Source organism: Hippocampus bargibanti, linkage group LG06, assembly GCF_051943395.1.
Source record: "Hippocampus bargibanti isolate YZ-2025 linkage group LG06, ASM5194339v1, whole genome shotgun sequence".
In the NCBI taxonomy this organism is placed as follows: domain Eukaryota; kingdom Metazoa; phylum Chordata; class Actinopteri; order Syngnathiformes; family Syngnathidae; genus Hippocampus; species Hippocampus bargibanti.
The window spans coordinates 15,674,632-15,698,514 of record NC_142739.1 but is presented as its reverse complement, the minus strand read 5'-3'; the positions used below and the strand labels follow the sequence as shown (position 1 = coordinate 15,698,514).

The following is a 23,883-nucleotide window of genomic DNA, read 5'->3' as shown; positions in this document are numbered from 1 at the left end:
ATGCATAACTTCTTAGGCCTTTTTGTATAAAAAAAGTCCACAGAACTATTACTGTAATATAACACCAAATGCAAGTGATTTGTATACAAACGATAAAACAGCAAAAACGCAAAGAGTGTTTCAACAAACGTATTGATGACACAAAACAATATACTGCAATGTAGTGTAAAAGCAATGTAATGCTGATGCAACCTACGATGGCTTAGTCACAGTTTCTTGGTATTAAAAAGCTACACAATGTCAATCACCCAGATACTGCTTTCAAGAACAACGTTGAATTCAGATTGGAAATCTGGGAAATTATCATAGCTGTCAGCAATATGCAGAACATTTCCACATGTGTGCACCACCGGCCTTCTACTGAACTCTGTCATTTCCTAAAACTCCGCAAGAATGGCGTTGGTTACAACAAGATCAGATCCAGTACAAAAACGGAGAAACCTCTGAAGCATGAATTCATCCAATCGTCTAATGGACCTTTTCAGATGATTTGCCACATCCTTCTGCTTTGGGGTAAAATCAGTTGCAAATTTCAGCAGTTGGCTGACCTTTGTTGAGGTGTCCGAGCACAACTTGTTCAGTTCTTCTGGACTGATCAGGACACGGTGGAGCATAACCTCCCTGCAGCAGTCAATCACAAACATGGGCTTTTGGATCAGCTCTTTGTGTGCTATTTCTTGCAGTATATTAGGAACGCTTTCAGCAGAGATTCTTTTTCTACAGCCGTAGTTGTCAAGGACTTCCACAAGATCATCTAGGTCCACTTCTGAAAAGTCCTTCTTTGCTTCCATCGATACTTCACGCTCCTGACTGCTCACAAACTGCAGAAAATGTGCTTTTAGATCACTGTAGACCGATTTGAAAAGCATCTGCTCAAGGAAAAGAAATGCAAGTTTGCTTGGGAAATAGCAACAATCTTGGTAACCCTTCACAAGGATTCTCCCAACTGCTTTCCACTTTTCTGCTAGAAAATTATGGCAAATAAATGGTACTTTAATTGTTGTACCAAGGGTGCATCGGTCATAGAATTCTTGCCGGAAGCATGTGAGAACATCTCTCAATACTCCAGATCCAATGCCAGCTTCTTCTGTATTATTTGGGAGTATGCGTTTCACAATGCGTGATTTGTTCAAGATAGCATTTTCAGAGAATGCTATGAACAAGGGACATAATTGGCAAGCGTGGAATCGTCCATCAGTACTATGACATCACTGTCAATCTGTAAAGGAACAAGACGAATAAATTAAAAAAAGATTCAATCATCATAACATATAATCACTTCATTTTAAAATATGAAGCACAAATGTAATACTGATCTCAACAATTGTAAATCAAACACATGCAAACATGTTGCAACTCTAAAACGTTGAAAACTGTTAAGAATGGACAAAGGTATATTGATGCTTGAAAATGACTGGGAGATATTTGCCTTACAACATGCAACTATCAAAATAAAGTCCCTATTCAGACAGCAGTTCATCAACTTTTGACTTTGTTGATGCGTGCGTGTGCCTACAGTACTTAAAACGATGTACACACAGAACTACGACAGAAGGTGTGATCACAATGTGTTCAAGCACGATTATTTTAACTGCATTGATTCTCCAACCGGCCACTGTTATTCATAAATGGTTACTTTCTATTTATTCGCGAATGTAAACCGGGTGCATCCATTCATTATACAGTATTCGCGCTAGCAACTGAGCTATCAGCAACAAACAGAACGATCTGTTTACTCACCCTCTGCTCTTCCAAAAGAGAAAGGATGACTTCCGACACTCCTCGGCCACGCAAAACGTCGATAGGTGACGACATTACTGTATGTCCTTTCTTCCGAGCCACGCTTACGTACTGTACACGCTGACGGGGCCAAAAATGAATAGCTCCACCAACATCACAAAGTCAGAATTCTGACTTTATTCTCGGAATTCTGACTTTAAAGTCAGAATTTTTCCAATCATACTTATTTTTCTTCAGTGGCCCTAATCCTCTTCCGTAGTAAATCAGATGAATGCTGTTTAATTGATTTAAGCCTGCGAGTGTGTGTGTGTGTGTGTGTGTGTGTGTGTGTGTGTGTGTGTGTGTGTGTGTGTGTGTGTGTGTGTGTGTGTGTGTGTGTGTGTGTGTGTGTGTGTGTGTGTGCGTGTGTGTGCGTGTATGCGTGTATGCGTGTATGCGTGTTTGTGTGCGCGTGATTGTGCGAGTGCGTGTGCGTGTGTGCGCACGCAAGTATAGATTTGTCATTATACGTCTGTGTAAGCTCTCAGTCGTACAGGAGTGGTCCATCGATGAGAAGGTTTCTTCAGCCGTCATCTGTACAAAAGTGAAGGTTTCGGACGTTTCGCCTCCTATCCAAGAGACTTCGTCAGCGAACTAAAGTCTGACTGGTCGTATCGGCCCCATTTATATATCCCTAATGTCCAGACCTAGTGGTGCCGGACACAGCTATGATAGGTCCCTACTCTCAGGTTGGGGGGGGCGCGGGACCCCCCCCTGTGGCCCCACTGATTGTTCCTACATTCCTGACTAACGATTGGCCTATTACCCCCACTCCCCCCGGTATCACCTCATCAGCATAACGACCCTCATCAGCATTGCGAAAGTTGCCTAACCTGTTTTGCCTGAGCAGGCTATTGTATGAACGATCCAAATTGAGCCTCACACCACCAGACCGGTTTAATGAAGGATTTTGTTGTTTTATAAGAATCGCCTCTTTTACCCCCCTTTCAAACCATCTATGTTCTTTCGCTAAGATTTTAACCTCATTGTCGTCAAATGAGTGGTTAGTAGCTTTTAGGTGCAAATGTACTGCCGATTGAGGCCCACTAGTATTATCCCTGCGATGTTGATAAAGTCTTTTTTTGAGAATTTGTTGAGTCTCCCCAATGTACTGCTCTTTACAATTTTCATTCTTACAATGTATGGAATAAACTACATTACTTTGTTTTTCATTTGGTAGCCTATCTTTTGGATGCACTAATTTTTGCCTTAACGTGTTTATCGGTTTGAAATAAGTAGGAATTTTATGTTGCCAGACTTTATCAACATCGCAGGGATAATACTAGTGGGCCTCAATCGGCAGTACATTTGCACCTAAAACCTACTAACCACTCATTTGACGACAATGAGGTTAAAATCTTAGCGAAAGAACATAGATGGTTTGAAAGGGGGGTAAAAGAGGCGATTCTTATAAAACAACAAAATCCTTCATTAAACCGGTCTGGTGGTGTGAGGTTCAATTTGGATCGTTCATACAATAGCCTGCTCAGGCAAAACAGGTTAGGCAACTTTCGCAATGCTGATGAGGGTCGTTATGCTGATGAGGTGATACCGGGGGGAGTGGGGGTAATAGGCCAATCGTTAGTCAGGAATGTAGGAACAATCAGTGGGGCCACAGGGGGGGGTCCCGCGCCCCCCCCAACCTGAGAGTAGGGACCTATCATAGCTGTGTCCGGCACCACTAGGTCTGGACATTAGGGATATATAAATGGGGCCGATACGACCAGTCAGACTTTAGTTCGCTGACGAAGTCTCTTGGATAGGAGGCGAAACGTCCGAAACCTTCACTTTTGTACAGATGACGGCTGAAGAAACCTTCTCATCGATTTGTCATTATAGGCGACAAAGAGCAACACGACTGCATTTAAAGGGGTTTCTAATGTATTATTTAGTCATGAACAAAACAGGCAATATGGGAAGCGTTTCAGGACTGTATTGATTACGAGCACGACTAGGGGAGCCAAGTGTTGTGTGACACTTTGAAGAAGACGTGCGCACGCGCACACACACAGGCACGCGCGCACACACAGACACAGGCACGTACACTCACACACGCACAGACACACGCACGTTCACGTGCATGCACGCATGTGCTGAATGAAGTGTGTGGCTTGCGGAAAAGTCAGATTTTCAAATTGTTACTCAATTGCAAATTAAAAGATATGTGCTTATGTGCTTGACTGATATGCTGTAGCACTTGTGACAATTTGGATGATCTATTAGACTTTAATGGAATTTGAGTCGTGCATTTATAGGCCAATTGTATTCCATCGCGAAGTGAATAGGAGCTGAGATATGTTTGAGTATCTCCCATAGGGTGATGACATTATTCCAAGGTGTAAAAACGTAATTAATCAAACCTCTGAAGATGGAGGACACTGATTCGCTGTGGCAACCCCTTGAAGGGAATAGCCGAAAGGAAAAGAAGAAGAAAAAAAAATGTCTACCTTTAAAGGACAACCAACGTCTCCGGACAAGTTGTGTCCATAATTTGCAAAATCGCTTCAAATGACTTCTACTGAGTGTATTTTAAAAATATTCCACCGCATATAGCTATATTTTACGTTTTAAGACTCGCGCTGAATATTCAGGAAGACTTGTTTTTGAGTTGGTGACGAGTCCGTACGTGACGCCACTAAAGGAACGCCCCACACCGAAAAAAAGACACATTGTAGCAGTCTTTCCATCACGTCAATGTATTTTGCTGTATTGTTTGGTCTGAAAAAATCGTGTTGCACACAAAAGCCGCCAGAAGAGGGTGTCACAGCTCCATTCAAGGAATTTATCAGCCTGTGGAAATGGAGGTGGCCACAAGAGGTCACCATTTTGTGCCTCTTTTCTGGTGATCCGTTTCTCCCCAATGTTGCGTCAAAATGGCATGGAAGAAATTATTTAATCAATTGCAAACATGTATGCTTTCCTCTTCAGAACTATTTGAATCATATTCATAACTGGAGGTGTGTGTGCTCGTCCACTAACCTCCACTCTTCCACCGACCCCCACTGCTGCACCCAACCCAGAGTGGAGGCGCCACAAGCGCTGCATGAGGAAACAGAAGAGGGGAAAGCGTGGAGGTATCCGTATTAGGCTCGCGGCTAACCCTCACTGGCCGTCCATCCCTACCATTACGCTGGCTAACGTGCGCTCGCTGGACAATAAAATGGACTACATCAGACTTCTCCGCTCAACTTCCAAGACCGTGGGTGAGTGTTGTGCCCTTGTGTTTGTGGAAACATGGCTGACGGACAGCATACCGGACAGTGCCATCCAGCTAGCCCAGCTAACTAGCTTCCGGGCAGACAGAGCGCTCATCGAGGAGGGGAAGACTCGCGGCGGGGGACTCTGTGTCTACATCAGTGATGCCTGGTGCCGCAACGCTGTTGTGGTATGCAAACACTGTTCACCACTGATGGAGCTTATGGTCATAAAATGTCGGCCATTCTACCTGCCGAGGGAATTTAGTGCCATACTGCTGGTAGCAGTTTACATCCCCCCGAGCTCAATTAACAACAGGAGTGCGGCATTGAATGAACTCTACCAGCACATCAGCGAGCAACAGACAGCCCACCCAGATGCTTTCCCTGCTTTTCCTTGAGGCTGGCGATTTCAACCATGCCAACCCGAAAAGCGTTTTTACACAACTCCATGGACACATTAACTTTCCGACTAGAGGTAACAACATTCTGGACAATGTCTTCACCACACACAAAGGAGCCTACAAAGCCTACCCCCTCCCACACCTAGGAGCTTCGGACCACTCCACTATTATGTTAATGCCCGCATACAGGCCACTTGTCAAAGTCGTCAAACCAGTCAAGAAGCAGATAAGGGTGTGGCCTGATGGGTCGTCAGAGGCACTCAAAGACTGCTTCTCCAACACTGACTGGAACATGTTCAGACAAGCGGCCACCTACAACAACAACACCGACCTCCAAGAGTACACAGACTCTGTTACCTCCTACATGAGGAAGTTCATGGATGACGTGACTCTTCACCAGATCTGTCACCATCCTGGCCAACCAGAAGCCATGGCTGACGGGTGAAGTCCACAGGCTCCTTAGGCTCGGAACGCTGCCTACAAAGCTGGCGATGAGCTGGGCCTGAGAACAGCCAGGGCCAACCTGTCACGTGGCATCAGGATGGCCAAGAGACAGCACTCCAGGAGGATTGCCAACCACTTCAGAGACAGCAGAGACACCAGGAACCTGTGGTGTGGGATACAGACCATCACAGACTACAAGCCCTCTCCACAGACCTGTGAGAACTCCACCACTCTGCTGAATCAGCTGAACGACTTCTTCGCCCGCTTCGAGGCAGACAACAGCACTCCAGCACAGAAGACCCCACCACCTCCCGGCGAACAGGTGCTGACACTCTCCCAGGACAGTGTGAGGCGATCCCTCAGAGGGACCAACCCATGAAAAGCCCCGGGTCCCGACGGCATTCCTGGCCGTGTTCTGAGAGACTGCGCTGTGGAGCTCACAGATGTCTTCACGGACATCTTCAGAATCAGAATACCTCAGAATCAGAATACCTTTATTCGTCCCGCAATGGGGAAATTTGCAGTCCACAGCAGCAATTGAAGAGGGATGGGGTTGGGGTGGGAGTGGAAGGATAGAAAACAAGATATTCTAAGCATAACAAAATAAAAATGTCCACTGTATACTGTGCAAATGTAGATGTGCAAAAACCGTTCTATAAACAAGACTGTACATAGTGCAGAATCAAGAAATGCATTTAGATATATTGCAACAACCCATATTTACAAGTGTCCAGTTTTTTTTTTTTTTTTTTTTTTTTTTTTTTTTCACATGTGATCATTGGGAGTTGTGAAGCCTGACAGCAGTCGGTAGGAACGAGCGGCGGTACCTCTCCTTCTTGCAGCGCGGGTGTAATAGTCTCTGGCTAAAGGAGCTACCCAGAGCTGTCAGGATGGGCAGGAGGGGGTGGGAGGGGCTGTCCGTCATAGCTTTTAGTTTAGCTAGCGTCCGTCTGTTGCCCACCTCCTCTAGAGAGTCCAGCGAGCAGCCCACGACAGAACTGGCCCGCTTGACAAAGCGCTCCAGTCTTTTTCTGTCCCGGGTGGTGATGCTGCCTGACCAGCAGACAATGCCATAGTGGATGGCTGATGCCACCACAGAGTCATAGAAAGTCTTTAGGAGTGACCCCTGAACTCCAAAAGACCTCAGTTTCCTGAGGAGGAAGAGGCGACTCTGTCCCTTTTTGATTAGGGCATCCGTGTTTGTTGTCCAGTCCAGTTTATTGTTGAGAGTAACACCCAGGTACTTGTAGGAGGTCACCCTCTCAATGTCCGAACCCTGGATGTTCAATGGTGCAGGTGACGATTGTTTCCTGCAGAAATCCACCACCAGCTCCTTGGTTTTGCCGGTGTTGATCTGGAGGTGATTCTGCTGGCACCAGTCCACAAAATCCTTTGTCAGTCCCCTGTACTCCCTATCGTCTCCCTCTGTAATGAGGCCGACAATAGCTGAGTCGTCAGAGAACTTCTGAAGGTGGCAGGTTGGGGTGTTGTAGTTGAAGTCCGAGGTGTAGAGGGTGAAGAGGAATGGAGCCAGGACTGTTCCCTGCGGTGCTCCGGTGCTGCAGAGAAGCCTGTCCGACTCACAGTTCTTTACCCTCACGTACTGTGGCCTGTTTGTGAGGTAATCTGTAATCCAGGATGTGAGGTGATGGTCGACTCCGGCATGCCGCAGCTTGTCCCCCAGTAGACTTGGCTGGATGGTGTTGAAGGCACTGGAGAAATCGAAGAATGTGATCCTCACCGTGCTCCCAGCATTCTCCAGGTGCAGCAACGCCGTATGGAGGAGGTAGATGATGGCATCCTCCACACCGATGCTGGGCTGGTAGGCAAACTGCAGCGGGTCCAGCGATGAGCTTGCCAGCGGTCGCAGGTGGGCGAGGACGAGTCTCTCCTCATCTTCAACACATCTCTGAGCCAGGCTGTTGTGCTCACGTGCCTCAAAGCCACCACCATTATCCCGGTCCCTAAGAAGTTGTCCCCCACCTGCCACAATGACTACCGCCCAGTCACACTCACTCCCATCCTCATGAAGTGCTTCGAGCGGCTAGTTATGAACCACATCAAGGCTGCCCTCCCCCCCAACCATGACCCCTTCCAGTTTGCATATCGGCCCAACCGCTCTACCGATGATGCCATCTCCACTGCTCTCCACACAGCGCTCACCCACCTGGAGACCAGAGACTCCTACGTCAGAATGCTGTTCATCGACTTCAGCTCAGCATTCAACACAATCATCCCCCAACAGCTCACCGACAAACTGAGCAAACTGGGGATCAGCACCTCCCTGTGCAACTGGCTGCTGGACTTCCTGACGGGGAGACCACAGGCAGTCAGAGTTGGCGACAACACTTCCAGCACCATCACGCTGAACACAGGGCCCCCCCAGGGGTGTGTGCTGAGCCCCCTCCTCTTCATTCTGCTCACGCACGACTGCTCACCATCATCACCCAGCTCCAACCTCTTCATAAAGTTTGCGGATGACACGACTGTGGTGGGCCTCATCAACAACGACGAGGAGACAGGCTACAGGGACGAGGTCAGCCGCCTGGCCACGTGGTGCAAGGACAACAATCTCCGTCTGAATGTGGAGAAGACAAAGGAGATTGTTGTGGACTTCAGGAGAGTGTGCCCCCAGCATGCTCCACTAACCATCGACGGTGCTGCAGTGGAGAGAGTGAGCAGCACCAAGTTCCTGGGAGTGCACATATCCGAAGACCTGTCCTGGAGCCACAACACGGCATCAATCACCAAGAGATCCCACCAGCGCATGTACTTCCACCGCAAGCTTAAAAGAGTTGGAGCCCCGACCCCCATCACGACCTCCTTCTACCGCGGTACCATCGAGAGCATCCTGACCAGCTGTATCACCGTGTGGTACGGCACCTGCACCGTGTCCTGCCGTAAGACTCTGCAGCGCATCGTGAGGACAGCTGAGAAGATCATCGGTCTCTCTCTCTCCTCCCCCCCTTCAGGACATCTACAACACCCGCCTCACCCGCAGAGCCATCAGGATCAGAGTCTCCGAGCCAAGACCAGCAGGCTCAAGGACAGTTTCTGCCACCCGGCAGTCCGGAGACTCAACTCCCTCCCAGCCCTGCCCAGCCTGCCCCTTCCCACTGCCACACTCGCCGAACTCTGAGTACACGCTACATGCTGTACGTTCATCCTGAACTCTATTTTTTTGTTCTTTGTATTTTTTTTTCGGCAAGACCTCACTTCAACCCTTTCTTGTTGTTTGTTTTTGCAATTACGACATTACGTCACTTTATTTACGTCACTTCCTAACTTTACATATGTCACTACCTCACTTTACATACGTCACTGCCTCACTTTCCAGACGACACTACCTCACTTTACATACAGAAATTAGTATTGTCTGTTGTCAATTGTATGTCTTTTAGCCACGTTATAAGTGCCTTGCATATCTTGCACGCTGGGTCCGAGAGGACATTAATTTCATTTGTGCTGTATGTCATGCATATTAGCACGTTTGACAATAAAGCTGACTTTGACTTTGACTTAACAAGAATGCATATTCTCCGAATCTGAAGCCATTGTTTTGATTCTCCAGAAATGCAAGACGTCTTGGCGTGACGTCACGAACTGGGGGCGGGACTTTGTGAAAATGCCCAATTTGCAGCTCAATTTTTTTGCAGATTTTTGACACATTAAGTCATTTTTATTGGTGTTTTGCATTTGAATAAAAATATCATACTGTGTGTTTTGGGTATTTTAGATGCTATAAAAGTTTTTCTGATGTCAGTTAAGAAACAAAAAAGTGACGTTGGTTGTCCTTTAATGCCTTGTGACGTACGTGTGTATGCATGAGGAGTTTGAGCATATTAATGCCCCACCATGTGTGTGCATTGAGTCTGTACAGAGAGAGTGAGATATATATATATATATATATATATATATATATATATATATATATATATATATATATATATATATATATATATAGAGAGAGAGAGAGAGAGAGAGAGAGAGAGAGAGAGAGAGAGAGAGAGAGAGAGAGAGAGAGAGAGAGAGAGAGAGAGAGAGAGAGAGAGAGCAGTGACGTGCGGTGAGGTTCATGGCTGGTGAGGCACTATCATCATCACAGTCAGATTTACAAACATATGAACTCCATAGAGTAGCTTATACACCATATTATTGGCAACAGTTAATGATAGATAGATACAAGCAGTAGCATCGAAAAAAAAATAAAAATGTTATTATTGTGTTACCTTTACTTATGAATGAAGTCCATGTGCCGCTCCTTCTGAAGAAAGGCATCAATAACTTCTTTGTAGAAGTCTTCCTTATCTTTCTTCAGTTTTAAAAGTCTCTTTGTCTCAATGGTGATCACTGCCAGTGAAGAAAGTCGTCCTTGATCAGTCATGACTGTGTGTTTTCAGTCTTTTCAGTGCTGAGAATGACCGCTCCACTGATGCTGTAGAAGCTGGAACAGTGAGCACGAGCTGGAGCAACTTTGTCGCCTCAGGAACAGTTTCAATGAGACCCTTCTGGGCCAAAAAGCTGAGAAGCCGTCCAGGAGATTTACATCCGTCCCTCACCGTTTGTGAGCTATACAGTCCGGTGTTGGTCTTCCTTTAATTATTATCTCCTGCTTCAATTGAAAGTCCAGTTTAGAAAATTCCTTCAATTTTGAAATGTAATCCTCCATTCTGAAAATAAGGCCAAGCAACACAAAAAAAATGACTGTATGGTTGCAATTAACTCGCTAACGATTTACAGTAGCTTGCTGTCACTAATTCTATTATTCTGCAGCCAAGGAGTCGCAAGAAGAATCTGTAATCACCAGCGCCCCCTGTCATGAGGCAGGAGAACTGTGTGCCTCACTTATGCACACATTTTTGATAAAAATAAAATAAACACTGTAGTACAGTTTTATTAAAGTATTATGTGCAGTGACTGTACATTATATACACCAGCTAAACTGTAGAAATGTATTTTATATACTCAAAGTGTTTTTACACTTTAATAGCAGAGGTACAGCAATGCGGTCTCACTGAAGAGCAAGCCAGCACATTTAGCATAGTCATTGCGCAATCCATGGTCAGGCTCAGCCGGCTGATGCCTCACCGCTCGTCTCTACTTAGTATTTGAACGGTAAATGTGAAAATTCAGCTATTCTGAAAAAATAAAAATAAAAAATGTTGAAGTTAAATGGAAAAGAACTTTAAATGACAAATCACTAAATATAACTATATATTTATGTCTGTGTAAGCTCTCAGTCGTACAGGAGTGGTCCATCGATGAGAAGGTTTCTTCAGCCGTCATCTGTACAAAAGTGAAACTTTTTATATATTTATATATATAAATATTTATATTTATATATATTTATTTTTTTCATTTGATATTTCCGTGAAGACAGGTGAGGTACGGCACGGCCTCACCTACCTCCTATGTCTGCACGTCACTGAGAGAGAGAGTGCGTGTCAGAGAGAGTGTGTGTGAGAGAGTGTGTGTGTGTGCGCGTGTGTGTGTGTGTGTGTGTGTGTGTGTGTGTGTGTGTGTGCGTGTGCGTGTGTGTGCGTGTGCATGTGTGCATGTGTGTCTGTGTGTATGTGTGTTTTGTTGGCCAAAAGACAGCAGTTCACGCTGTGAAAGAGGCATCTTTATTATAAGCTGCCAGAAGTGGTGGCAGCTTGGGAATGGAGCTGCCACGGCGAGGTAATCGAAAGTCACTAGGCCGAGTTGCAACAAGGGGCCCTTGAGAGCCTCGTGGTGGCACAAGCCATATGCTTACTGGCTTGGTAAACCTGGCAAGTCTCCCCTCTAAATCCAATGAAATGTTTGGAAAAACCACATGACAATTGGGCCTTAGTTCAAGTCATGTATTGCATGCATTAACTGACTATAAATGATTATCTTGTTCGCATTTTAAGGAGAGGGATTTTTAAAATAATGCTGTGTGTCGTCTCTCTCCTGGGCTCATAGTTTTTAATCCACAAGAGAAATCTTAAATATATAAATAACATAAGTTAATATGTGAAAATAAATAGAGAAAAGGCAGGAAATTATAGGAAACATGAGCACATATTTAAGTGACTCTCATTTGACCCTCAACATATTTGCTTTTTACTCAAAGGTGATAAGCACCCCCTTTCACACACACACACACACACACACACACACACACACACACACACACACACACACACACACACACACACACACACGCATGCACGCACAATATCAGCATAATGCTGGGGGCAACAAGGCCTTATCCCATAGAGAGATTACAATATGAGCAGTGAAATCAACACAATGTCAAATCCCAGGGTGCGGCAGCAGTTAGAGTGGAAAAGCTCATTTTATTATCAATTAAAAAGCCCGTTTCCTGTCATGAGATGTCATTACCTTATATTTATCTTATGAAAAGAAATAAAATTACAGTTATTATATATTATCTTAAACGTAATTAATAAAACATTCATTTCTGGATGAATACAGTTCCTTTTGTTTTTGTTTCTGCATTGTTTTTCAACTCTTTGATGAACTGATTTGCATATCGTCAAACAACAAAGGAACAATTAAATTATCGAGGTGGTCAGTGTATACAGTAATTTGTACTTGAATAAACCTTTAAACTTTTTCCTCTTGTTTCTATTTATAACTGTATTTTATTTATTGTATTCTATTTGTGATTGTATTTTATTTTTTAAAGTACATATCCTTGTCTGTGACTGTAAAGTCTCCTTCAGAGCTTATAAGGCGTTTATAATGAAATGTATTATTATTATTATCTCATCTCATCTCATCTCATCTCATCTCATTTTCCGTGCCGCTTATTCCTCATTAGGGTCGCATGGGTTGCTGGAGCCTATCTCAGCTGTCTTCGGGCACGAGGCGGGAGACACCGTGAATTGGTTGCCAGCCAATCGCAGGGCACACAAAGACATACAACAGTCACTCTCACACTCGCACCTAGGGACAATTTGGAGTGGTCAATCTGCCTGCCATGCATGTTCTTGGAGTGTGGGAGGAAACCGGAGGACCCGGAGAAAACCCACGCGGGTCCGGGGAGAACATGCAAACTCCACACAGGGAGGCCGGACCGGGACGCGAACCGGCGACCTCTGCACTGTGAAGCCGGTGTGCTAACCACTCGGCTACCGGGCCGCCCTATTATTATTATTATTATTATTATTATTATTATTATTATTATTATTATTATTATTATTATTATTATTATTATTATTATTATTATTATTGTTACAATATATGTCATAAATGTAGCCACAAGGGGGCACAAGCCAGTGTCTTATTGTGCCGGTACCAAGCCCGGATAAATACAGAGGGTTGTGTCAGGAAGGGTATCCGACGTAAAAATTTTTGCCAAAACAAATATGCAATTCAAACCTATGAATCCCATACCGGATTGGTCGAGGCCCGGGTTAACAACGGCCGCCATTGGTACTGTTGACCTTCAGGGTGCCAGTGGAAAATGGACTACTGTTGGTCGAAGAAGGAGAGGAGGGAGGTGAGCCCGGAGGAAAAGAGAGAGATGGAACGCCAAGAGTATAGAACTAAGAGTAGGAACTTTGAATGTAGGAACAATGACAGGTAAAGGTAGAGAGCTGGTTGACATGATGCAGAGAAGGAAGGTAGACATACTGCATGTCCAGGAGACCAGGTGGAAAGGGAGCAAGGCTAGAAGCTTAGGGTCAGGGTTTAAGTTGTTCTATCATGGTGAAGACAGAAAGAGAAATGGAGTTGGGGTTATCTTAAAAGAGGAGTTTGTTAGGAATGTCTTAGAAGTAAAAAGAGTATCAGATAGAATGATGAGTCTGAAGCTAGAAGTTAAAGGTGTGATGTTCAATGTTGTTTGTGGGTATGCCCCACAAGTAGGATGTGAGCTAGCGGAGAAGGAGGAATTTTGGTTGGACTTTGATGAAGTCATACAGAACATCCCGAGAAGTGAGAGGGTTGTAATTGGTGGAGACTTCAATGGACATGTTGGCGCAGGAAACAAAGATGATGAGGAGGTGATGGGAAGGCTTGGACTCCAGATGAGGAACGCTGAAGGACAGATGGTGATTGACTTTGCTAAGAGAATGCAAATGGATATTGTGAATACTTTCTTTCAGAAGAGACAGGAACATAGGGTGACCTATAAGAGTGGAGGCAGAAGTACACAGGTAGACTACATTTTGTGTCAACGGTGCCATCTAAAGGAAATCAGTGACTGCAAAGTAGTGGTTGGTGAGAGTGTAGCCAGACAGCATAGGTTGGTGGTGTGTAGGATGACGCTGGCAGTGAGGAATATGAAGAAACCAAAGGCTGAAGTGAGGACAAAATGGTGAAAGTTGAAAAAGGAAGAGTGTTGCATGACATTTAGGAAGGAGGTAAGACAAGCACTGGGTGGGCAAGAGGTCCTTCCAGATGACTAACTACAGCGAACATAATCGGAGACATAGGTCGGAAGGTACTTGGTGTATCGAGTGAAAGCAAGGTAGATAAGGAGACTTGGTGGTGGAATGGGGAGGTGCTGGAGTGTATACAGAGAAAGAGGTTAGTACAGAAGAAGTGGGACACTGAGAGGACGGACGAGAGTAGACAGCACAAGGAGATGCAGCGCACGGTTAAAGTAAAGGTGGCAAAGGCCAAACAAGAGGCCTATGATGACTTATATGCTCGGCTGGACAGCAAGGAAGGTGAGACTGATCTTTACATGCTGGCGAGACAGAGAGACAAAGATGGTAAGGACCTGCAGCAGGTTCAGGTGATTAAGGATAGAGATGGCAATGTATTAACAGGTGCCAGTAGTGTGATGGTAAGATGGAAAGAGTACTTTGAAGAATTGTTGAATGAGGAAAATGAGAGGGAACAAAGAGTAGAAGACGTGACTGTTGTGGACCAACACGTAGCAAGCATTAGCAAGGATGAAGTGAGGAGGGTGCTGAAGAAGATGAAGGGGGGAAAGGCACTCGGTCTTAGATGGAAGATCTTAGATGGTGAACAGATGCCTGAAGAATGGAGACGAAGTGTACTCGTGCCCATTTTTAAGAACAAAGGAGATGTGCAGAGTTGTACTAATTACAGAGGATAATGTTGATGAACCATACAATGAAACTCTGGGAAAGAGTAGTTGAAGCTAGACTAAGAGTAGAAGTGAACATTTGTGAGCAGCAGTATGGCTTCATGCCAAACAAGAGTACGACAGATGCAATGTTTGCTTTAAGAATGCTGATAGAGAAGTACAGAGAAGGTCAGAAGGAATTGCATTGTCTTTCTAGATCTGGAGAAAGCATATGACATGGTGCCCAGAGAAGAGTTGTGGCATTGCATGAGGAAGTCTGGAGTGACGGAAAAGTATGTTAGAGCGGTACAAGACATGTATCATGACTGTAAGACAGTTGTGAGGTGTGCTGTCGGTATGACTAAGGAATTCAAGGTGGAGGTGGGACTCCACCAGGGGTCAACTCTGAGCCCCTTCTTGTTTGCTATGGTGATGGACAGGCTGACAGACGATATTAGACAAGAATCTCCTTGGACCATGATGTTTGCAGATGACATTGTGATCTGTAGCGAGGACGGGGAACAGATGGCGGAGAAACTAGATCTGTGGAGATATGCCCTGGAAAGGAGAGGAATGAAGATCAGTCGCAGCAAGACGGAATATATGTGTGTGAATAAGAGGGATCCAAGTGCAAGAGTGGTGCTACAGGGAGGATTTTAAGTACTTGGGGTTAACTGTCCAGAGCAATGGAGAGTGTGGAAAAGAGGTGAAGAAGCGTGTCCAGGCAGGCTGGAACGGCTGGAGAAAAATGTCAGGTGTGATGTGTGATAGAAGGCATTCAGCTAGGATGAAAGGAAAAGTGTATAAAACCGTGGTGAGACCAGCCGTGATGTTTGGACTGGAGACAGTGCCACTGAAGAAAAGACAGGAAGCAGAGCTGGAGGTAGCAAAGCTGAAGATGTTGAGGTTTTCTTTGGGAGTGACCAGGTTGGATAGGATCAGGAATGAGTACATTAGAGGGACAACTCATATTCGATGCTTTGGAGAGAAAGTCAGAGAGGCCAGACTGACATGGTTTGGACATGTCCAGAGGAGAGAGAGTGACTATATCGGGAAAAGAATGCTGAGTCTTGAACTGCCAGGCAGGAGACCGAGAGGAAGACCGAAGAGGAGGTTTATGGATGTGGTCAAAGAGGACATGAAGGTAGCTGGTGTGAGAGAAGAGGATGCACAAAACCGGAATAGATGGACGACATTGATTCGCTGTGGCGACCCCTGAGGGGAAAAGCCGAAAGGAAAAGAAGATTACAATATATGTCATAAATGATTGTTTAGCGTTATGGATGCTCGTGTAACTACGCCTAATATTGTGACCTAACATTCGGTATACCTTTTAAATGAACCAATCAGTTATCATTGCGTATCCGCAAATACTCTATTTGATTTGATTCCTTTGTAGTTTATGAATTATGCCTGCTCTGCATTCCGCTCTCAACTGACTTCGTGTGCCTTGTGAGGTGGAAAGCGAGTGAATAAAAATGGAGTCAATAGATCATGGAGGATACTTAACTGTGGACAGCTGTGATTACAAGCTGCGGGGATGTGCCACAAACATACTCAGCGCCAATATGTATTGCTTACACCTATAATAAATTTTATCTTTAGGAGAGGGGGAAAAGCTGCCAAGTTGATGAAAGACATAGATGAGCATCTATAAAACGGACCAACCATGCATAGATATGCACAAATGCAGTGTGAAAGAGAAAAAAATGTATCTTTAAGCACAATTTCGACATTCATAACTCACTGGTTGACCTGTTTAAGGAGTTGTATGATTGTGTTCATGGTGTGTTGAAGAAAAACATTTTTAGGGAACATATATTAAGTGTTCTAGGTCACCATGGGGGATTTCCATTAAGTTATTTGCCTTCATGAACATACATGTATGTCTCTCATGTTGAACCCAAAATGCCAGAAATATTTTCCTTTTTCACATTTCAAAAACCGTACACATGGTCGACCTGCTATATTGAAAACACAACATGTATTATTATATGAGATGCTAATGAGAACACCCAATCAATAGACATATCTTAGGGTCTATCTTTTGAAAATGTCCCCTATTTTATTGTTTGATGTTTGAAATCCAAACAAACAAGGAAACAGTGTGACGATGAGGTGAGTTCAATTAACTCGGATCCCCATTATTCACAATACAAGTAAATTTTAATTTTATATTTTGAATGTGTACATATTTAGGCGGCCCGGTAGTTGAGTGGTTAGCAAACCGGCTTCACAGTCCAGAGGTCGCCGGTTTGCCTCCCTGTGTGGAGTTTGCATGTTCTCCCCGGGCCTGCGTGGGTTTTCTCCGGGTTCTTGCATGCATGCACCTTGGGACAATCTGCCTGCCATGCAGGCAGACTGACCACTCCAAATTGTCCCAAGGTGTGAGTGTGAGAGTGACTGTGTACGTCTCTGTGTGCCCTGCAATTGGCTGGCAACCAATTCAGGGTGTCCCCTGCCTCGAGCCCAAAGACAGCTGGGATATGCTCCAGCAACCCCGCAACCCTAATAAGGAATAGGCGGTATGATAAATGGATGGATGGATTACACATCTACATAATTCACATTTAAACTACACAGTATGCAAAAGGATGTGGTTTGAGATACATGATTATGAATTACAAGGTACTGATGAATAAAAGGGGAAAGTGTGCAAAAGAGTCACTTAAAAAAATAAAAACAATAGGAACCTTCATCTGTTTACATTTTTATTTTTTGGGCTTTCTTTTTCTCATCAATCACCAATTAACTGTCCTCACAATGCATTGAGAAAAGGTCACCAATATAATAAGTGGCCATCCCTTGTGGCATGTTAGCCACTAGAATATGCTACGAGCAATGCAACATGGGACTGCCCATCCAGTTGTCTGGTGCTGAAGCCCCAGGCCAGCCCTTGAGGATCCCTGCTTCAACATCACCACATAAATACATTTTTTCATGTTATATTAGTTCTGCCTGAATAAAAAGCAAACACAAAAGGTTTGTGTCCTATTGATTAATACAATTTTACTGACATCACAAGGACAGAAAAACAAACAATGAGCTACCAAATAATCAGAATTATTCTTCTTTATATTACATGCTATTCATCCAAAATCGGTAATTAACTTCACAGTTTAAAACCTCATAAACCTGTTTGTGCCATTTCAAACAAAAGTCCGGGAAAGAAATGGCGGTCTGTAAAATCAGTTTTATGATAGAAATGACCGAAAAGTTGCACGAATACACAAAAGTAAAAAGTAAACTTAAGAAGATAATGAAAACAAATGCCTCAATAGGTGAATGTAGGGATGTATTCTCTTCTCTGTATGTGTATCAAGGAGCTAGTCAACAAGCTTATGTGCATTTATTAACTCTTCAGCAGACCAGTCAATGAAGTCCAACGTGTATAATAGCGATATTGTTGTCGGTTTACTGCCAGTCCCTCTCTCATGCAGTCACACATGGCAACAAACTAAGTGTATTAGCCAACTTAAGCACAGGTGTGACTGCCCTTAGACCTATAGAATGCAGCAAACATGAAAAGGTGGTATGACCACCCCATTTCCACAATGCAGTGTAGCGAACCAAGCCATTTCAAACTAAAGAGTAACTCTTCCTCTGAAGAGTTAGAAGCACTAATATGCCAGTGTCTCTCATAATACAAATAAATATATAAATAAAGTTACTGCTTTCAAAGCGCTTTGGACACTGTGGAGTGTGGATCAGTGATGGGCAACTGTCTAGAACTGGATAGAGGATATATGGATACATACAACAAGCGAAGACCAGATTGAACATTTAGGATGATGTTTCATTTTTAGATATATTTTTTTCTTGATTTGGTTTATTGTCCTGCTTTGTTCGCTTGCAAAACATGGATTTATGTATGTTAAATTATCCCGAGGCTGTTCTATAGCTATGTTACTCCCCGTATCTGTTCACTTGCAGTTTGAACTGTGCTTTGTAGGCATGTTTCTTCAGCCGTGGCTTTTTCCGGGGTACGACATTGTTTTGCCACTGCACATACAGCCATTATATCCACCATCGTCTTTCACACCCACCCTTGCCCTTTCACGTCCGTCACCTTTCTTTCATACAGACATATGAATTTCATAACATAATATTGATAAACAGAACCCTCTTCAAAAGTCACAGCACCATTCGCAGATTTGGGAACTCGGTGCATAAATTCATTGTTCTGCAATGTCAAAAATATTGAAAAAAACATTTTTAAGTGCACCTTATTGTTATGAAAATATTTTAGAGAAGACTCGGGCATGCATTGGCTCATTGTGCTGCTACCCTTGTATCATTATTTTTACAGACATTTTACAGGGAAGAGAAACCATCCACATTTATTTTTTGAACAGCTTCTTTATCTCAATAATTGAGATGGGTCTTCTGAAATCACAGAGCATAAATAAAACGGAATACCCAAGTCATGGAAATGTATTATAGCGCATTAATCTCATTCCTCTCAGCTAATGCACATGCTGAGATCTGCGCTATAGACAAGAGTCCCCAGCACTGTACATAATAAAGCAGTTCTTAACAAGGCTGTCTAAGACAGACTCATCCTTTATATACCTCCTTATCCCATTAATTCCCTCGGTGGGAGTGAAGGAAAATGTTATAAACTCCAAGCAAATGGTCCAATTGCATTTCTCAAGTCATAAATATTTGAGCGGTGCTGAGAACATATTTAAGACGCATTGAAGGTTTCCCCCACTTGTGTGATTAAGATCCTACTCATGTTGTCATCATCTGGTTGGCGACCAACGGGTGGTGCTGTCGGCCCCGCCTGCACGTGCACAGGTGCTGGTCGTCCCGATCTGTGGCGGACTGCCACGTTCGGATTGGCGACCAACGGGTAGCGACGTCAGCCCTGCCTGCAGCCTCGCAGGTGCTGGTCATTTTAATCAGTGACACTTAAAAGGACTCTCGGCACGACCATCCGGTGTCGGTTCGCTGTTTGTTGCATGCTTTGTCTGCAATCACATGCATTGTATGCTGTGCATGTGTTTGTTTAACCTTGGCGGACTTTTACACTTGGTTTTCTTTTGATACTTTTTTCTGTTCAGATCATTTTGATGTTTTACATTTTGTTCCTGCTGACCTTTATTATAAATTTATTATTATTTTATTATTAATTAATTAATGTATTTATTTATTATTATTATCAAACAACCTCCTGCTCCCTCATGCCTGCTTTTTGGAATCGACGTCAGCCCTGCCTGCAGTCTCGCAGGTGTTAGTCGTTTAATCATTGACACTTAAAAGGACACCCAGCACGACCATCCGGTGCCGGTTCATTGATTGTTTGCTGCTTGTTTGCGGCATGCATTGTGTATGTGTTTGTTTAACCTTGGCGGACTTTTACTTTTGGTCTTCTTTTGCTACTTTGTATTTTTTCCATTCAGATGATTTTGATGTTTTACATTTTGTTCCTGCTGACTTTATTTTAATACAATTTGTCAAACAACCTCCTGCTCCCTCCTGCCTGCTTTTTGGGATCCGAACCCGCCATCACCACCTCGCAAAACGTGACACTTACATTGCAGGAGTCTCTGAAAAACTACAGAGTCCTTTGGCAACATAAAATTCCTACTTATTTTAAACCGATAAACACTTTAAGGCAAAAATTAGTGCATCCAAAAGATACGCTGCCAAATGAAAAACAAAGTAATGTAGTTTATTCAATACATTGTAAGAATGAAGATTGTTTTGAGCAGTACATTGGGGAGACTAAAGAAATTCTCAAAAAAAATACTTTATCAACATCGCAGGGATAATACTAGTGGGCCTCAATCGGCAGTACATATGCAACCAAAAGCTAACAACCACTAATTTGATGACAATGAGTTTAAAATCTTAGCGAAAGAACATAGAGTGTTTTTCATAAAACAGCTAAATCAGGGGTGCTCACACTTTTTCAGCATACGAGCTACTTATAAAAATTACCAAGTCAAAATGATCTACCCACGACAAAAATGCAAAACATAAATATTTTCAAATGTTTTAAGGATTCTTTGTATGTACAATACGTCTGTGGTGGTTCTTAATTTGGTTCTCAAATTTGTACAGATGACGGCTGAAGAAACCATCGTTGTATGTACAATGTATGTTGATGTACCTTGCATAACTGAATAAGCCAATATTGCACAACACACATAATAACTACATATACATAACATAATAAATAACTTAAAATTTTTTTGTAATTACCTGAGTTTACTGTTTGATGACTTGCACTGAATTGAATCAGCCAGGGATGCATAGTGCGTACAGTAGCTGCTGACAGCCAGCCTCAAGCACATTTCCAAATGTTCATCATTCATGGTGGAACGGTATTTGGACTTAATGATCTTCATGTAGGAAAAGGCTGACTCACATACATCAGTGGAGCCGAATAATGCAGTCAAGGAGGTAGCACATTTCCTCATCTTGGGGTACTTTTCCTGTGTGAATAAATTACAGAACTGCCCATGAGCCCTGGACTTCAGCAGTGAGAACACTCACAATCTCTGATGTCTTTCCACATTTGCTGGGTTAAATCCTCAGCCATGGCTTCACAGCGCAGACAGCTGCAGAGCTTTGATTGAAGATAATATCTCTGCCTTATTTTTAAAGTCTCTGAACAAGGAGTCAGCTGCTTCAACGAATGCTTCTTTTACCATCTCTCCGTCTTGGAAGGACTTATTGTTTTTAACGATGGCGTGACTCACAATGCTTCGGTTGGCGGCTTTTGCTTTTGAAGTATGTTGAGTGAAAAATGACTGCTGTCCGGACAACTGGGATTTTAGTTCGTCCACCGTTCTCTTTCTCAGCTGGCTTTTCGGCGGGAAGTCAATGTCGTATTTTCCATGAACATTGAATTTTCCCATTCCGTCTCATCTCATCTCATTTTCCGTACCGCTTATCCCTCATTAGGGTCGCGGGGGTTGCTGGAGCCTATCTCAGCTGTCTTCGGGCACGAGGCGGGGGACACCCTGAATTGGTTGCCAGCCAATCGGAGGGCACACTAAGACGTACCAAAGTCACTCTCACACTCACACCTCGGGACAATTTGGAGTGGTCAATCTGCCTGCCATGCATGTTTTTGGAGTGTGGGAGGAAACCGGAGGACCCGGAGAAAACCCACGCGGGTCCGGGGAGAACATGCAAACTCCACACAGGGAGGCCGGACCGGGATGTGAACCGGCGACCTCTGCACTGTGAAGCCGGTGTGCTAACCACTCGACTACCGGGCCGCCCTTCCCATTCCGTATGAAAGTAATATGTTTTACATATTACATACTTTTACCCCTTACTTTATCCAGGTTTCTCACTAATTTTGATCACCATATCTTTTAGCAAGGGCTTAAAATCTGAGGTAATTCGCTGACTAGCTTGTAAATTTTGCTGCGTTTAGCGCCGTTGTTTACGCATGCACGGCGACCTAAAGGTAAAAATTCAGTTGTCATCTGAATGGTTGCCCTGTATGTCAATCAAGTGACGGGACGTTTGATAGGCTGACAAATGTTTTTTTACTGTCACGCTGCGATGGACCAGTACTACCTCCGCGATTGAAGTAATGAGCACCCCTGAGCTAAATCCTTCATTAAATCGATATGGTGGGGTGAGGTTCAATTTGGATCGTTGGTACAACAGCCTGCTTAGGCAAATAGGATTAGTAATACTGATGAGGTGATACCGGTGGAAGTGGGGCAATCAGGCTTGTTGTTCGTCAGAACAATAGGAACAATCAGTGGAGCTGCAGTGAGCAGTCCTCTGCTCCCCCCAACATGAGATCAGGGACCTATCATAGCAGAGTCCGGCACCGCCATGTCTGGACAGTAGGGATATATATATAGGGCCTAAACTACCAGTAAGACTTTAGTTTGCTGACGAAGTTTCTTGGATAAGAAGTGAAACGTCCGACTCCTTCAAAGAAGCATAGATGACGGCTGAAGAAACCTTTTCATTGATTCATTAGTGAGATTCATTTATCTAAATATCATTTAGATGATTTATTTATTTCTCTTATTATTTATTCTTTTCAGATTTTTTGAATTAAGTATTGTCCTTAAAAACTCTCTCACTGAGAACCCATACACCCTGGGGAAGAAACTAATTTAAGTCATTTGTATTTGGGGTCTCGTTCTGTAGGTAGTTCGTAGTTTGTGATAATAGATGACGGTAAGAACATAGATCGACCGGTAAATTGAGAGCTTTGCCTTTTGACTGTGCTTCATCTACAACAGACACATACAAAGCCTGCACATCACTAGTCGTTGCACTGATACATCGTTAATGGTATTAAAAATGTACAAATGTGATACACAGTTTGCAGCAATGTCTGAAGATGCAAACACAACGGTGTCAGTATACCTTTTTCACAACTTTAAAACAGAGTGAGATTGCATTTGTTTGTGTGATACAGGGGATACGTCCTAAATAACTTTTATCAAAAAAAATCATGAAGGTCAATGGCAAGAGTAGCAGAATTGATACACAGTGTGTGTTCACAATACCAGTTAAAATCAATGTGTAGATGCACGTGATATTTGATCAGTAGATGCTCTTTGTCTTCCCAAGATTATCTTTTAATCACTCGACTCTCCCTTTACTGAATATACACCAGACCAGCCTCTATTGTACACCGCTCTCTGTCTTCCTTTCTCTTCCTGCCGATTACCGTAAATATGTACAGTAAAGTCTCGTTATATCGATATCGGATATATCGATAGTCCCGGTTATATCGATACTATTTCTATGCACGTATGGAGAAAATTACATGCAAACAGGGTTGGATATATCGATAGTCCCGGTTATATCGATATTTTTTCGGACTCCCTTGAATATCGATATAACGAGACTTTACTGTATTAGATCTTTTCCGAAATTATCTGCATGTCTGTTTTGTGCTCTCAAACTTATTCTACTGCCCTGTCAGCTTTGTAAGTTCAGTATAGCACTGAGTTCAATCACATTATAAAGCTCAGTTAATACTTCAGGGCAAAAAAAAAAAAAAAAAAAAAAAAAAAGGCTTTGGCATTACCAAAAT

At 43.5% G+C, this 23,883-nt stretch overlaps 1 pseudogene; it reads right to left on the bottom strand.

Moving 5' to 3' along the window:
• Positions 1-230: 230 nt before the first annotated feature.
• Positions 231-1,208, bottom strand: LOC148896602 (uncharacterized; annotated as a pseudogene).
• Between the last annotated feature and the right edge of the window lie 22,675 nt (positions 1,209-23,883).